Genomic DNA, 16,792 nt, shown 5'->3' on the forward strand with positions numbered 1-16,792 from the left:
ACCACTAGCCTCACACATTGTTCCATTACCGCACCCCCTTCTCCCTGTATCTCTCTCAATCATAAATCACATCTAACTTTCTCAGTTTAACCACGTCCTCACACACACAGCATTGATACCAGCTGCATAGTCACATCTCTGCCTGCATAGTCACAACCTACACATATTGCCAGCTATTAAATAGTGGCAGGCATATCCCCTAAACACAGTGAATACAAACTTTCCTTTCTAATGTGGAACATAGTAACCCATGATAAGAATCAAGAGCAGCTAACGGGTGGGCAGGAAGGCAGCTCCATTGAGGAGATGGCTTGAAAACAATTGGAATGGCCCGCATTAACACAGGGGCCAGTGGTGGGGCTGAAACTATTGGGAATGACAGTATGTTTCTATCTGATCTACCTTCTCAGATCTCACCCTCATTCCCCAATCTCTTATGATTTACTATTGGCTGACAGTGTATCCATGCCTCTCTTCCCTTTTGCCAGATGGGAAAGCAGAGTTGAAACCCAATTTCATGTTCAATGATAAAGCAAAATTGACAGGTCATAGGTCTACTGTTGCTCCTGTCTTGCGTTCTTGTGTCCTCACCCCAATCACTAAAGAAGCAGTACTCAGCAAGCTGATGGAGCTGTGGGCTGACATGTCTCTGGGTCCTGATGGATTTCAACCGAAGGTATAAGAGGTGGCTAATGATATATTGGTGCTAATTTTCCGGTGCTAAAATTAATTTGATTCTGGAAAGGTTTCATCAGACCGGAAAGTAGCAAATATAACTCCTATATTCAAGAAGGGAGGGAGACAAAAACAGAAGTGTATAGGCCAATCAGCTTAATGGCTGTTTGAGGAAGATTTTAGAATTGATCTTTAAAGAGGTTATAGCTGAACATTTAGACAAGCTCAAGGTAATCGGGAAGAGTCAGCATGGTTTTATAAAAGAAAAATTATGTTTAACCAATTTATTACAGTTTGTTGAAGGATTTGATTTGATTTGATACATTATTGTCACATGTATTAGTATACAATGAAAAATATTGTTTCTTGCGCACTATACAGACAAAGCATACCATTCCTAGAGAAGGACACGAGAGGGTGCAGAATATAGTGTTACAGTCATAGCTAGGGTGTAGAGAAAGATAAGCTTACTGCAAGGTAGGTCCATTCAAAGTCCGATGGCAGCAGGGAGGAAGCTGTTCTTCAGTCGGTTGGTACGTGACCTCAGACTTTTGTATCCTTTTTCCCGACGGAAGAAGGTGAAAGAGAGTACGTCTGGGGTGCGTGGGGTCCTCAATTATGCTGGCTGCTTTGCCAAGGCAGTGGGAAGTGTAGACAGAGTCAATGGATGGGAAGCTGGTTTGCGTGATGGTTTGGGCTACATTCATGACCTTTTGTAGTTTCTTGCGGTCTTGGGCAGAGAAGGAGCCATAGCAAGCAGTGATACAACTAGAAAGAACGCTCTGTAAAAGTTGATGAGAGTCGTAGTTGACATGTCAAATTTCCTTAGTCTTCTGAGAAAGTAGAGGCATTGGTGGAGTAACATGTGGTGTGGATAGAGGAGAGCCTGTAGGTATGCTATACTTGGATACAATGGGAAATCTCATTGACATTGACAGTGAAGGGACCAGCAGAGAATCCTGCCAGTGGAGCTTGTAGATGGATGTAGATAGATTGAGTGAATCGGCAAAAATCTGGCAGGTGCAGTATAATGTTGGAAAAATGTGAAGTTGTTCAATTTGGCAAGAAAAATTTAATAAAAGAGTATTATCAAAGTGGAGAATGACTGCAGAATGCCAAGGTGCAAAGGGATTTAGGTGTTATGGTGCATGAGTCACTAAAAGTTAGTATGCAGGTGCAGCATGAAATCAAGCAGCTAATGGAATGCTATCCTTTACTACGGGAGTAATTGGACTTAAAAGTAAGGATGTTATGCTTCAATTATATTGGACATTGGAAAGACTGCTTCGTGAATACTGTGAGCAGTTTTGGTCGCCTTAGTTAAGGAAGGATGTAAATGTGTTGGAGGTGGTTCAGAGGAAATTTACTAGATTGATACCCAGAATGAGCATGCTGTCTTATGAGAATAGAATGGAAAGGCTGGGCTTGTTTCCACTAGAATTTATAAGAGTGAGGGGTGACTTCATTGAGGTATTTAAGATGCTGAATAGTATTAACAAGGTGGACATTGAAAGGACATTACCTCATGTGTGTGAAGCTAGAACTAGGGGGCACTGTTTTAAAATTAGAGGTCACCCTTTTAGGACAGAGATGAGGAGGAATGTTTTCTCTCAGAGCGTTGTGACTTTGGACCTTTCTGCCTCAGAAGGTGGTGGAGGTGGGGCCACTTAATATTTTTAAGGTGGAGGTGGGCACGGGAATCAGAGGTTATTGGGGGTAGATGGGGAATGTGGAATTCAACACAAACAGACCAGCCATGATCTTATTGATGGCGAAGCAGGCTTGATGGGCCGAATGGCCTACTTTTGCTCCTATTTCCTATATCTGTATGTAGTCCTGTCCTTGATTTATTATGCTTTCAGATACCCAAGAACTATTACCTGGCTAGTGGTGTGGCAGGAGGAAGGCCTGGGTAAAGAGACTGATCAATCTGACACTTGTAGCCACTAGCTCAGACACTGAGACTATGTGAAATTTAGAGATGAGACCTGCACATGAAGAACCATTGGGCACATATGGGCTGCAGCAAAGCCAGGCAGAAAGGATAACGCAATAACCAGCTCCCCAAGGGCAAAGTCACACACAAATTCTGCAGCAAAGGACTTAGATGAGGACTTTGATGGGATGGTGAACAAAATGAGGATGATGGACATGTAGACAGGAATCCTTGGTGTATGCTGGCATGCTTCTGGGGAGTCTGTGCCCACTATCAAGGAGGTGGAGGAGTTGAACTACTATTTGACACTCAATTTTGTGCAGAGCTTGAAGCCCATCCTTTCCAGTGTGATAGTGATGACCAACTTCATAAGAGCATTTGTGAATGTGACCATGATGCAACTGATCACCGCAAATTGGGACAGCCACTTGGAAGTGTACTGGAGGACTCCTCCAGAGTGGCCAAGGCAGCAGGGCTTTGTTTCAACACCACAACTATCAGCTCAGTGATATTTCTTGTGGTAATATGGCTCTCATTACATGAGTGCTAGCCATGGGTGCTTGCTTTGCAAAGAGGAGTCACCAGCTTGGATAGTGGACCTTCACTAGCTTGGTATGTTGTGAACAGTATAACTTCAACTCTACATTCTGCAAGTTGTAACCTATGTGAGTCTCTGCATTGAGTTATGGCGCTTGCAAAGCCATGTGTATGTAACTGATGGCACACTGTGGCATAGGGAAGCCAATTATCCTGGCAAATCCACATACAGTGAGGCAGTGACATCTCCTCCCCTGTATACATAGGCTCTATTGCCTCTCTGAGGTAATAGCTCACTGGGCTGTGTTAACTATCTTGTCTGTTCCAGCCTGGAAGGATTCTGATTTGTAGAAATTGACAGATACAGTTACGTTTACTACCACTAACAATGCTGTCCTCACGTGGCTCTCAGGCTACAGGTCTAATTCCAAGCAATAGCAGAGTTCTGTGACCACCGACTTCATGAATCTCAGCCACCAAACAGGCTCCTCCTGTTTAGGTTGAAGGAGGAAAATTGTTCCTGGAAGACTCAGGATGGATACTGCCTCACCATGAGAGGCTTCATTCTCTTCCTCATCCCCCTATGAGCAGCTGTCTTTCCGTTCTGCTGTCTCTGCATCATCTTGCTTTCATATGTCAGCCCAGATGTGACTGCTGCTGTGGCACCTGGGCTGTGAGGTGAATGGTGTGGCCAGGAGCCTTGCAGTCGCGATTAATACCTTTCTGATGTGCACTACCACTTGCTGCAGAATTCACCAACATTGAATAATGTACCAATGATTAACCTCCACAAATTCTGACAAAATCAGTAGCGATTAAGAAGTAACTAACTTGAAGTTGTTAAAACAAGATCCAAAATGGCAGCACTGGTATCAAATCACATCACACATTGACTGACATCACGATCTACATGCTTCTATGACCAACTCTGCACACTTCCGTTGCAAGCCTATAATTACTATGTTAGCTAACATTTGTACCAAGATGGCATTTGACCCAGGATATGCTAGAACTGGGCAGACATGGCACAATGTCCATTTTGCTTCCAAACAAGCACTCGTGGTACCAAAACTACTGATATGACAAAGCTGAATTTTGCAACACTGTATCCTTGACCAATCACTCCAAAAGTGCAAAATGATTTTTTTTTAAGAACTATTCCTGGAATAGATTTTAGTGCAGAAATACTACTGCAAGTCATCAGAAGGTTAAAAATACATCAGAATGATGGAAGACGTATGGCGATGGTTCTTTACACATACTGATAGGAATAAATGAAGCAATAATTTCACATCATAACATGTAGGAAGAATCACGCTGATACTGAATGAAGCACAAACAACAATTGGAGATCATCTTGATTTTTTTAAATGGAATTCGCTTTAAAATTAACCAATCCCACATAACTCAATTCAAAGGAATCTATAGTTTGACCTTCAATTCTGCACCAATTGTACTAATTATTATTTTTCACCAAGGTTTAATTTAACGTCCACAATACATGCAAAAAGCTAAGTTCAGCATTTTTTTTTATCTCGTATATAATGTCTGTGACCTGCTTAGAATCTCTGAGTGATTTGGGTCAGTTCATTACAGACCCTCTGACAGTAATTTTGTCCCTTTAATTATGTGTGTGCTTGCTGTTATACGAATTATTCCACATTCCCTGGAGTCATTACTATCTGAATCTCATTGTAAAGTGGAGACAGTCTGTAACCCATTGGCTATTCTTTGGCAGAAACTGATAGTTTGTACTTTGTTATGCACAGCTGAAGATCCCATGCACAATGACTTACATTTGCCCAAAAGGACTTTATGGCCCTTCTGCAGAAAACATGTCTTAATTGCTTGGCAACCTCCCAATTCCTAATGATCACAAATCTAATCTTATTCAATAAGCAAGGAAAATTTAATTTCTATTTTAGCAGAAATCTGAGATAGAAAAGACACAGGCATAGAATTATTTCTCTTTATACTTGACTGCTTGCAGGAAGAGCATTTTAAAACAGTTCATAGAAGCTTTCACGCATACCAATGAGCCAATTTTAACTTCAACCACAAATCCTCGTTTGAATTTAATATTCCACAATCATGGAAATCATGTAAAAAAAAAATCTAATTCTGAATAGAATGGCTTGGTCAAATTTTTAAAATACCATTACATGGGAATTCAATTCATGACTCCCACCATCCACTGAAGTAGATACATCAGGCAAACACATATCTACCATGAGCCATGGTTCACCCACCATGAACTTCACTGACCTGCCAAAGACTCACTAAACAGACCTCCACTGAGCTTGTGAATGATTGAATTCTCAAACTCAAATTGCATCGATTTTTCATGATCTCTTTTTTTGTTTAATAACCAGTTTTGCCCAATTCAGATCTGAAGTGTACTCTTTTTGCAAATAATGACAAATTATGAAAGGGAGTAGAATGTCTTTCTGTGCATGCACCCTGACACTGTCTATCCTGAGGGCAAAGAGGACAGCTGTTGTCAGTGCCAGTCAGTCCGATGAGACCTTTTATGGATTCATAGAGGAATGTGCTCGCCTCCTGGCAGTTTAGCAAATTGCTTGATCCAGGGAAAATCCTCTGGATCTGCTCTCTGACATTTCCTAATGATCTAGTGTTTTGAGATCGGCATTAGATTTATAACTTTACTAACACCTAGATTTTAAAATTTCTGCAGTTGAAAGATGGATTTCTTTTAGAATTAAGTAAAATATTTTAGAATTACAGCAACAGCCAATGTAAAATCTGTTGTGCCTTGCCCTCTACTCTTACCATGCACTCCTCTTGTTTCAACTCTCCTTATTTACCAGTACTTTTTCAAGTCCCCTGGCAATCTTGTCACTGCGATCTCCTTCCAAATGTCATTACTTAGCTTTTAAACTCCTACGTTCTTCACCCTTTTCTCTGATAGTTTTCACCTCTACACACTCAAGCCGGGGAGTCATGCACTCGAGTGTACTTGACTGGTTTGGTCTCAAGGAATCCAGGTCCTCTCTCCCTCTGGTAAATGATTTCACTGCTGGATTATTCTCAGGAGCCCTTATTAACAGATTATCTCATCTGAATAATACAAGGAGTTCATGAAATTGAGGCCAACCATTCAGCTGCATCTCCACAGTCCTGATTAGGCTCATTTCCTTCATGACGTATACTGTCTGCTTTACAAATTTGATTCCTCCCAACCCAAAAGTTATTGTTTTTCTCTGTCTCTATTGTGAACACCTAACTTGCACAATTCCCCTTCAACGTACCTATCGATACTTCGTCCTCAAAGTCCACATTTACCCCTCTGTACTCTCAAACTACTGCTTAATTTATAACCACCTTTTCCTTAAGGTCCTTGAATAATGTTACCAACCAGTTCTGCATCCATCTCTTTCACCACTCCCTTTCCAAATGCCTTTTGTCCAGTTTGAACATTATTTGCAGCATTAAGACTGCATTGGTTGAAGTCACCAGTATCATGCTATGACTGTTGTATGGTGCCTTTCTGTGGCATTCAGTGTGGCCAACCTGCCCATCCTCTTACATTGCTTCTCCTATATGGTCCTCCTCTCTGAGATCACCTCATTCAATTTTAATTCGTCTGGTCCCATTGTAGCTAGTACATTTTCTAGTACTGGTCTTTCACCTATGGTCTCCTCAGGAATCGTCCAAAGTTCCATCCTTGGCCCCTTCCTTTTTGTCATTGAAATGTTACCCTCACTGGCATTGCATCCGCTTCCACACGGGTGCTAACAACACGCAGCTATACCTCTCTACCACAGCATTCAACTCTACAACATTCACTATGCTCTTACAGTGCGTGGATCCTATCACATAACTTCTTCTATCTTAAAATGGTAGGATTCAACCCACCTTGTTTCAGTTCCTGCCAGAAATTCTATACCCTTGCCCTCAATTCTATTATCCTAGCTGACTGCTCGCTCAGGCTGTACCAGATGATAAAGAATCTCAGAGTCCTATTCTGCCAAGTTTCAAGCTCCATATACTGTCCATTGGTCACTACCTTTGCAATATTGGCCAACCTGCTCTTTCCTCGTCACCAATTGCCACTGAATCCCTCAGCCACAGTTTTGTTACATGAGATTTAAATCCTACACTCCTTGCCAATAAAGAACAAAACAAAGAACAAAGAAAATTACAGCACAGGAACAGGCGCTTCGGCCCTCCAAGCCTGCACCGACCATGCTGCCTGACTTAACTAAAACCCCCTACGCTTCCGGGGACCATATCCCTCTATTCCCATCTCATTCATGTACTTGTCAAGACACCCCTTAAAAGTCACTACCGTATCCGCTTCCACTACCTCTCCCGGCAACGAGTTCAAGGCATCCACCACTCTCTGTGTAAAAAATCTGCCTCGTACATCTCTTTTAAAACTTGCCCCTCACACCTTAAACCTATGCCCCCTAGTAATTGACTCTTCCACCCTGGGAAAAAGCTTCTGACTATCCACTCTGTCCATGCCTCTCATAATCTTGTAGACTTCTATCAGGTCTCCCCTCAACCTCCATCGCTCCAGTGAGAACAAACCAAGTTTCTCCGACCTCTCCTCATAGCTAATGCCCTCCATACCAGGCAACATCCTGGTAAATCTTTTCTGTACCCTCTCCAAAGCCTCCACATACTTCTGGTAGTGTGGCGACCAGAATTGAACACTATATTCTAAGTGCGGCCTCACTAAGGTTCTATAAAGCGTCAACATGACTTGCCAATTTTTAAACTCAATACCCCGGCCGATGAAGGCAAGCATGCTGTATGCCTTCTTGACTACCTTCTGCACCTGCATTGCCACTTTCAGTGACCTGTGTACCTGTACACCCAAATCCCTTTGCCTATCAATATTCCTAAGGGTTCTGCCATTCACTGTATATTTCCTATCTGTATTAGACCTTCCAAAATGCATTACCTCACATTTGTTCGGATTAAACTCCATCTGTCATCTCTCCGCCCAAGTCTCCAACTGACCTATATCCTGCTGTATCCTCTGATAGTCCTCATCGCTATCTGCAAATCCACCAACCTTTGTGTTGTCCGCAAACTTACTAATCAATCCAGTTACATTTTCCTCCAAATCATTTATATATATTATAAACAGCAAAGGTCCCAGCACTGATCCCTGAGGAACACCACTTGTCACAGCCCTCCATTCAGAAATGCATCCTTCCACTGCTACCCTCTTCTTTGACCGAGCCAGTTTTGTATCCACCTTGCCAGCTCACCTCTGATCCCATGCGACTTCACCTTCTGCGCCAGTTTGCCATGAGAGACCTTGTCAAAGACCTCACTGAAGTCCATGTAGACAACATCCACTGCCCTACCCTCATCAATCATCTTCGCCACTTCCTCGAAAAACTCGATCAAGTTCGTAAGACACGACCTCCCCTTCACAAAACCATGTTGCCTCTCACTAATACGTCCACTTATTTCCAAGTGGGAATAAATCCTGTCTCGAAGAATCCTCTCCAATAATTTCCCTACCACTGATGAATCTCCTGGGTTTCCTCCTATATAAAGCCCTACTTTGCCAAACTCAATTCCCCCATTCCTCAATACATTGGTTGCTGTTTACCTTCATTGCCTCACCTCAAAATACCTCTGTGACCTATTCCAATCCTCCATCTCCAGTCAGTGACCAACCACAATCCTGACTTGGAAATATATCACCGCAGTTCCTTCACAGTCGCTGGGTCAGAAACCTGGAATTCCCTTCTGAACAGCACTGCGGCTGTACCCACACCTCAGGGGCTGCAGCCATTCAAGAAAGCAACTCACCACTATCTTCTGAAGGGTAATAAGAGATGGACAATAAATACTGGCCTGGGCAGCGGTGCCCACATCCCGCAAATGAATAAAAAACAAAAATCCTCTTTTTTACTGCGTGACCAGTGACAGACTCTTGAGCAGTCACAGTCCTACAGTCTAAAAGTCTCTCCTGAAGCCACTCCATCTTGTGTGCACTTTTCCCACTTTCAAAGCCTCCTGTAAACCTACGAGTGGGTTTTCCCGGTCCATCCTGTCGGCGGGACTGGGCGATCCCCCATGGCAGTTTTCCTCGCACCAAAGCCTCGAGCATCGCAAATGACCATTGACTTTAGTGGGACTGAAAGATCCCGCTGGCAGCCAATGGTGAGCCACCTCTGCTGCCCAAAAACCCACCATGGGGGGTGGGCGAGTGGAGGGGCAGAGAATCCCTGCCATTATCCTTTGATCATGCCAGCCTCCTCTCCATCCACTCTTCGTTGGCACACAACATCCATTTCTAAGCAGTGAAGTGCCTTAGAAATTTACATTAAAAGCACCAGAGAAGTAGAAGTTGCTGATGATGCTGCCTATGTAGCACAAATGATCCGATTCCTGGCCTCAAATGAATAATTAAGCTTAAGATCGAGTTAAATAGTTGGTAAATTCTATTAAACCACAAAATGTCTCCTTCAGTTGCCAGTGTTTACAGCAAGACACTTAAACGCAGATTATGTATAAATATTCGACTGAGGCTACCTTATCTCAGAATTCTGAAACAGAACAGTTTTGGAAAGGAAGTTCAATATCCATTGCAAATGACCATTAAAATCACATGCAAATGCACCGCATTTGAGTTGCCCAACATCATAGCTACCAGATCTCATGGAAGTCATTTGTACTCTGAGTTCAAAGGGCCTGGAAAAGCTTTTTGCTTCACAAATAGGATTATAGGGTAAAATAACATCTGAATGAAATATAAGTGCAGAAGGTGTCAGTTCAGCATTTTCAATAATTTGCTCATCAATATTTAAACAGCCCACATAAAGCACGCTTTAAACAGTTCAGCTTTACTTAACGTAGATCAAAATGAAAGATATTTTTTCAAAAACAGAAATATAATTTTCCCGTTTTTGCACTCCAAGGTACTGTATTGTCAGTTAATCTCTCAGGGATAATCTGAGCTGATGTTACCGTGCCCGAGTGTAAGTAATATGGAGACAAAGTCGTCAGATGCACAGCACTGTTAAGACCCTATTTGATTAAAGCTGTACTTGGCCCTGTCGAGACAAATCTACCATATTCAGTAAGTTATTCAAAAATGTAATTAATACACTTTGAAAAACAATTTTGAAAAGTTTGCATGCTTGTTAGTAAGACACCTGCAGAAGCTTTTAAAAAAAGACACTGCTTAGCTGCTGCAGAATTAGAGGGCAAAGCAACCAAATGATATCAAAATACAAAACGTTTTGGTTGAGAATATATTAAATATTATGATAATTTCACAAGTAGATCTTGAATTTCTGCAAAAAAAGGTGACAGTGAGTCAGCAACCCCTTTTTCATACATCCCAGTTTCTTTCTCCATGATCTATGAATTCCCCGAATCCCATTTTACAATATTTAGTAATTAATACCCAACAGACCAACCATGCTCCAAATTCCTGTAGCAAAGAAACTGGTGCATTTTAAATATCAAAACATTTTAATATAGTTTTACTTCTATTAATATATACAGAACAGTACAAAAGCTCAGATTTTGACAGTACAGGAGGAGTAATGACCTTTTCTGAGGTAATCATTCACTTAGCTCCATTCCCCAATTCCCAGTTAAATGTTTCCCTTTCAGGTATTTATTCTTTGCCCTCTTTAAAACCATTATGAATTTTGCTTCCCCCATTATTTCTGCCTCATCATTCCATTATCTGTCCATTATCATGTGGCCGTTTATGGAGCCTCTCTATATGCAAATTGGCTACCAGGTTTCCTCTGTTAAAACAGTCACTGTCCTTCCAAAAATGCTTCATTTGCTGTAATGCTCTTTCACATGCCCTGATATTTTGAGAGACACTAGGGGCAAGATTCTGAGATCTTGTCTGTGATCGCCCCGTGGTGGACCTGAATAAGATGCTCTTTTAGAGAGTCGGTGCAGGCTTGGTGGGCTGACTGGCCTCCTTCTACATTGTAGGGATTCAATGGCTCCATGGAGAAATTGGCATTCCAGCCAAAACTCCATTCACTTTCAGCGGCACCGGAGAATCCCAGCCACGAGTGATGACAGAGGTTTATAACGTATAGTGCCATTTCTTTCCACTTGGCAAATATACTAAAAAAACTTCACTTCTTTTCTTCGTTTTCTGATTATCTTGAGTGTAGACTCTCTAGTTAGTTAACTTAGTTAGTCAAATCCCCTCATGATAAATGGACACCCTTATATGATCCTTTCTTAATCCCCTCTGCTCCAATGGAAAGAGCTCCATTTTCTCTCATCTCTCCTCATAACTAAAGCCTCTTACTCCTGATATTGGGTGGGATTTTCCATCCTTCGTCCACTCCATAATGTGTTCTCTGGCGATGGAAGTGGCTTGCCATTGGCTGGCGGCAGGATGTTCCAAAATAGCTGACGTCTACGACGTTTTGCGTGACTTGTCCACCTTGCTGCCAGGAAACCTGCCGGGGGAGGTTGCCTTTGGTGGAAGCGGAAGATCCTGCCCGTGAGAAGGGCAAGAAAATCTCACCCATTATCTTAGAGAGGGTGCAGAAAAGAATTTTGAATGTTTAACATGTGACATGAAATAAGTTATACAAAATTGATCATAATTAAGGGTGATCATGGATGTTCAGCAGCAGCACAAAATGTTTCCTAAGCCTGCAGCCTTGTATCTCCATGACATTGGAGACCGCCACTATTTTACCAGTTATCCATGTCGGGCTTGCTGCAAATGTTTCTGACCAAGGCGGCATCCTCCATTTTAAACATTCTGTTCTTTCTTCCTGAATTGTGATTTACCTTCTGGGAGGCTTCCCTAGCCTTCACTCTCCCTGCCACATTTGAGGATATCATGTCCAGTCGTATCCCATCAGTAACTTGGCTGGCATGGCCCTGTGGTTACGTTGGGGTGGTGTTCACCTGTTTGTTCATTGGCGACTTAAATGTTTGTACCGCCTGCTCTGCCAGCCCATTTGATACTGGGTGCTAAGGTGCCGACCTCACATGGCAAATGCCATTGGACTTCAATAATTTTTGGAACTGTACTGATTGTTTTGCTCTGCATCAGGCCTGTAAGTGACCTTTCTTGTTTCTCTTGAAGCACATATAGCTTTTGCACCGACAAACTTCTTGGGAGTATGAGTCCCTCCTCGACCCGTGGTCCGTGCCCTCCTGCCAATTGGCTCAGCTTCCTGCCCGGATGATCCATTGGGTCCTCACTAATCAGATGACTCTCGGGAAATGCCTTCCCCCCCCATCCCCCCGCCTCATTAAAGGATCTCGCGACTATCACCTTCTAATTCTGAATTCAATTAATAAAATAATTATACTGATTCGCTATATCTAAAATATACATACTAAACATTCACTACATTACAACAGTGATTAAAATTTGAAAAGGATGTTACTGGGAGTGAAGAAGGTGCTGTATAGTTCATTCTTCCTACTGTTTGCTGCAGAGAGACAGTGAACTAAAGCACTCTAAAATGGCTGTGTTCAGTGATTATCACATGACTCAAAAACCTTTATTGTTGATCAACTCACCAAAACCAGAATCACAGAATCACAGAATCACAGAATACTACAGTGCAGAAGAGGCCCTTCGGCCCATCAAGTCTGCACTGACGCATGAAACGCCCTGACCTGCCCACCTAATCCCACTTGCCAGCACTTGGCCCATAGCCTTGAATGTTATGGTGTGTCAAGTACTCATCCAGGTACTTTTTAAAGGGTGTGAGGCATCCCACCTCTACCACCCTCCCAGGCAGTGCATTCCAGACCATCACCACCCTCTGAGTAAAAAGGTTTTTCCTCAAATCCCCCCTAAGCCTCCCACCCCTCACTTTTAACTTGTGTCCCCTCATAACTGACCCTTCAACTAAGGGGAACAGCTGCTCCCTATCCACCCTGTCCATGCCCCTCATAATCTTGAACACCTCAATCACCTCAGTCTTCTCTGCTCCAATGAAAACAGCCCAAGACTATCCAATCTTTCTTCATAAGTTAAATGTTCCATCCCCAGGCATCATTCTGGTGAATCTTCTCTGTACCCCCTCCAGTGCGTTCACATCCTTCCTATAATGTGGCGACCAGAACTGCATACAGTTCTCCAGCTGTGGTCTCACCAAAGTTCTATCCAATTCCATAATGACCTCTCGGCTTTCGTAATCTAAATCATTCTTTATATAATAAAATCAAATCTTTTTCCTGCGATCCCAAGGTGAGAATGTTGTTCAGTGGAAAATCCATCTAATGTCGTTAATAAGGAAAAGTATTGGGGAAGAAGAGAAATCTCGGATATAAAGGTTGCTGCATGCTATTTGCACTTCATCAGGGACAGTATTTTTCTGATGCAGCAAAGCAACACAGTGAAGATTGACGGATGGTATTTGAGCTAATGTAGAGGACAATGTTGATGATGATCTTGTTGTTCAAATGATTGCGAAAATGTGGACAGGAGAACTTCTAAAAGGGTGCAAACGATTTACTTATTTTATCAGGTGCTGCCCAAAAAGCTACCAGGCATGTGACTGAGTGTTTACTGGGCACAGCTGGCATCACCTCTCTGGCTGTACAAATGCTTCTGAAGTGATCGCCACCCTATTGGTCAGTTTCTGCTTCTGCAAAGCAACCATTTCTCGAACATTATATTTCTGAGCCACATCATTGGAATTCCGAAGTTCTGGGAAAGTGAGATGCAGACAGAAGGCTCAATGTTGGTGCCAGCTTCAACTGGGGTCTGAACTAGACCTGTGAAGGCTGCAGACCAATAGACTAATTAATGTACTGCGGTTCTTGCTGAACTCAGACTAACAAGCAAGGATGTGCTTGAAAAGATCTTGGGTCTGCCATCATTTGCATGAGGACCAAAGAAGGGAGCATCTATTTAGTTTGTCAACTCATGCAAGTGTAATTTCTGATACATACCTGTCCAGGCAAATGATACCTAAAACACTTAGGGAAAATCAGGCCACAGTGATACCACCACACGCTGGCCCAAATCAGAAGGTTTTTGTTAAGATTGAAACTTTAAAGGAAGCTTCAAGGAGCCTGTGAACAGGTCTTCAGAAATAGAGTGTTAAAGATTAGCAAAAGCCAGTGTTTAATCAAACTGAGTGAAACTTTAAAAAAATCTTCATAATTAATGGAATGCTGAGGGTGACCTCATGATTACTGCATGTGAAAGGTGATGAACTGGTGTGTGTGAAACTGTCATGGGCTGTTTTACATTTAAGGCAGTAAATTTTTATTTCATCCATTCTTGAGATATGAGTATTGCTAGTAAGACCAGCATTTATTACCCACTTCTCTTTGCTTGATTGTGAGCCATTTCCTTTAACTACTGAATTCCAAGTGCTCCCACAGTGCTTAGGCAGGGAGTTCCAGGATGTCGACCCAACAGCAACGAAGGAGCAAGGATATTCGTCCAAGTCAAGATTGCATGTGACTTGTAGGCAATAGTCTTCCCACGTGTTCTTGTCTTTCATGGTGGGAGAGATCACACAATTGGAAGGTACTACTGAAGAAACTTTAACAAGTCTGGGCTGTGGTATTTGGACACACGCCTCAAGTTGATTTTGTCTGATATATTCTCAAATCACCTGCTTTAAAGGAACTAAGCAAATACAAAGTCCGTCTGCTTCAGAAGTTGTTGTTGGATTGTGAAGGCCATTTTAATAATTTAATATTTACACCCTATGTGGAGCTACCTGTGTGAGGGATGTAACTCAATGCAACATCCTATCACTGAGGGACATGAGAAGGTTCCCTGTGCATTGTCCAAGGGATTATTTTTATTTCAAGAGACTGTTATAAATTAAAGAGATTTTCAGAGCTGTCATGAAGTGCATGCTATGGATCACGGGTATCTTATATTCAACCATAGTTTGTGGCTCTACCAGATTTAGGTTTTAGCCTGGTTAAATATTTTCTGTTTATTCAAGGTGCGTGTGGGAATACAGCTATTGCAGTACTACAATGACATTAAAACCCCCGAGTCCACGTATTCTGCAGGAGCACACAGCAAATGAACACAGATTTTAGATCGGTTATCAAATAGTCCTGTTATGGGAAATAACGTCAGGCCACTGAATGAGAAAATGAATGCCAGAGAACCCAAAAATAACAACACTAATATTGCACCACTTTAGAGATAATGTTCACAACAAAGCGAGATTTTGAGTTCGTATTTTATACATTATCAGTGTAGGTGATGCGCGTTATCACACACGAGGCTTGAGATGCTCAGGAAATAAAGGCTTTTATTTGCTGTTACAACGAAGCTACTAATTATATACACGATCCCAGACTGAGGGGTCCCAGACAGAGCAGTGACCTTTATACCTCTCCCAGGAGGCGGAGCCCGACTGGGATGTACCACAATAACTATAATACAAGGTGTAACAGCCCAACCCTAACCCCAACAGCAACAAGTAGAACAACCCATCCCTAACCCCAACAGCAACATATATACATACTTGTAGTACTGGCCAGACCCTGGCTCAGTACTATCTAGTGGGAACCAACGATGGTTCACCACATTCACCCCTCCTTTGAAGACAAAGGCCGGCGGGGTACAAAAAAAATCAGAATAATTTGTCATCAGTCTATAAGTTCAGACGGTCAGGGGGACCGCACCGTCGTTGTGACCTCCTCAACACCGGCGATGACACCGGAGTAGGCACTCGCGGTGGCGTTCTCCCCAAGGCGATGTCCAACGGTTCCTCCACAGTCTCACGGGCTGGTTGACACCGAGGTGATGATAATCCGTTGAGTTCCGACACGAGCTGAAGTGGCGACCATCCTCTGGACTCAGGCAAGCTGAACATGGGAGTAAAAGGGTAAAGTAATGGTCCCGATGCTGCCCGCGCCGTGTCCGGAGGGGAAACAATAGTTGGGGGGATTCTAACAGGGGGTATGGGAGCGACAGGGGTTTCTACGACCGTACTGTAGGGTTACACTCTTCAAGTGGACCATGAAGTTTAGTCCGAGGAGTATTGGCGCGCAAAGGTGCGGCAACACCAGGAGCTTGAAGCGCTCGTAAACCGTGCCTTGCACCGTTAAAGTTACCACGCAACTCCCTAGCATGGTGACAGACCGGGACCTTGATGCCATAGAAATTGTCTGTTTGACAGGCTGAATCTGGAGTCCACACCGCTTCACAGCATCTGGGTGGATAAAACTCTCAGTGCTCCCGCTGTCAAACAGACAATAAATCAAGTGGTTGTTTACCTGAATGTCCATCATAGACTTGTCGAGTCTATGAGGCTTGGCCTGGTCCAGGATGATCTACGCCACCGTTGGTTCGTGAGCGCCACTGCAGGCAGCTGAGATTGACGAGGATGACCCCTGCTGGTCGTTCGCGGTCGATGCCGACCAACATGGCCGCTCCCATAGGTCGCACGTGGGTGATGGCGCCAAAATCAGTGACCCCTGGTGGTCACGTATCTCCGACTCCGTCGACTGTAATGGCGTCATCCTGGCCTCGCACGTGGACGAAACCCTCGACGATGCCGACGACGAAGAACCGGGCTCCGGGGAGTCGCAGGCTGCACTGCTGTTCCTAGAAGCAAGTTTAGATCGGCATACTTTCGAATAGTGCCCCTTCTTACCGCAGGCGGAGCACAACACAGCTTTAGCGGGACACCGTTGCCGAGTATGCTTCGCTCCCCC

Source organism: Mustelus asterias, chromosome 3, assembly GCF_964213995.1.
Source record: "Mustelus asterias chromosome 3, sMusAst1.hap1.1, whole genome shotgun sequence".
Lineage (NCBI taxonomy): Eukaryota > Metazoa > Chordata > Chondrichthyes > Carcharhiniformes > Triakidae > Mustelus > Mustelus asterias.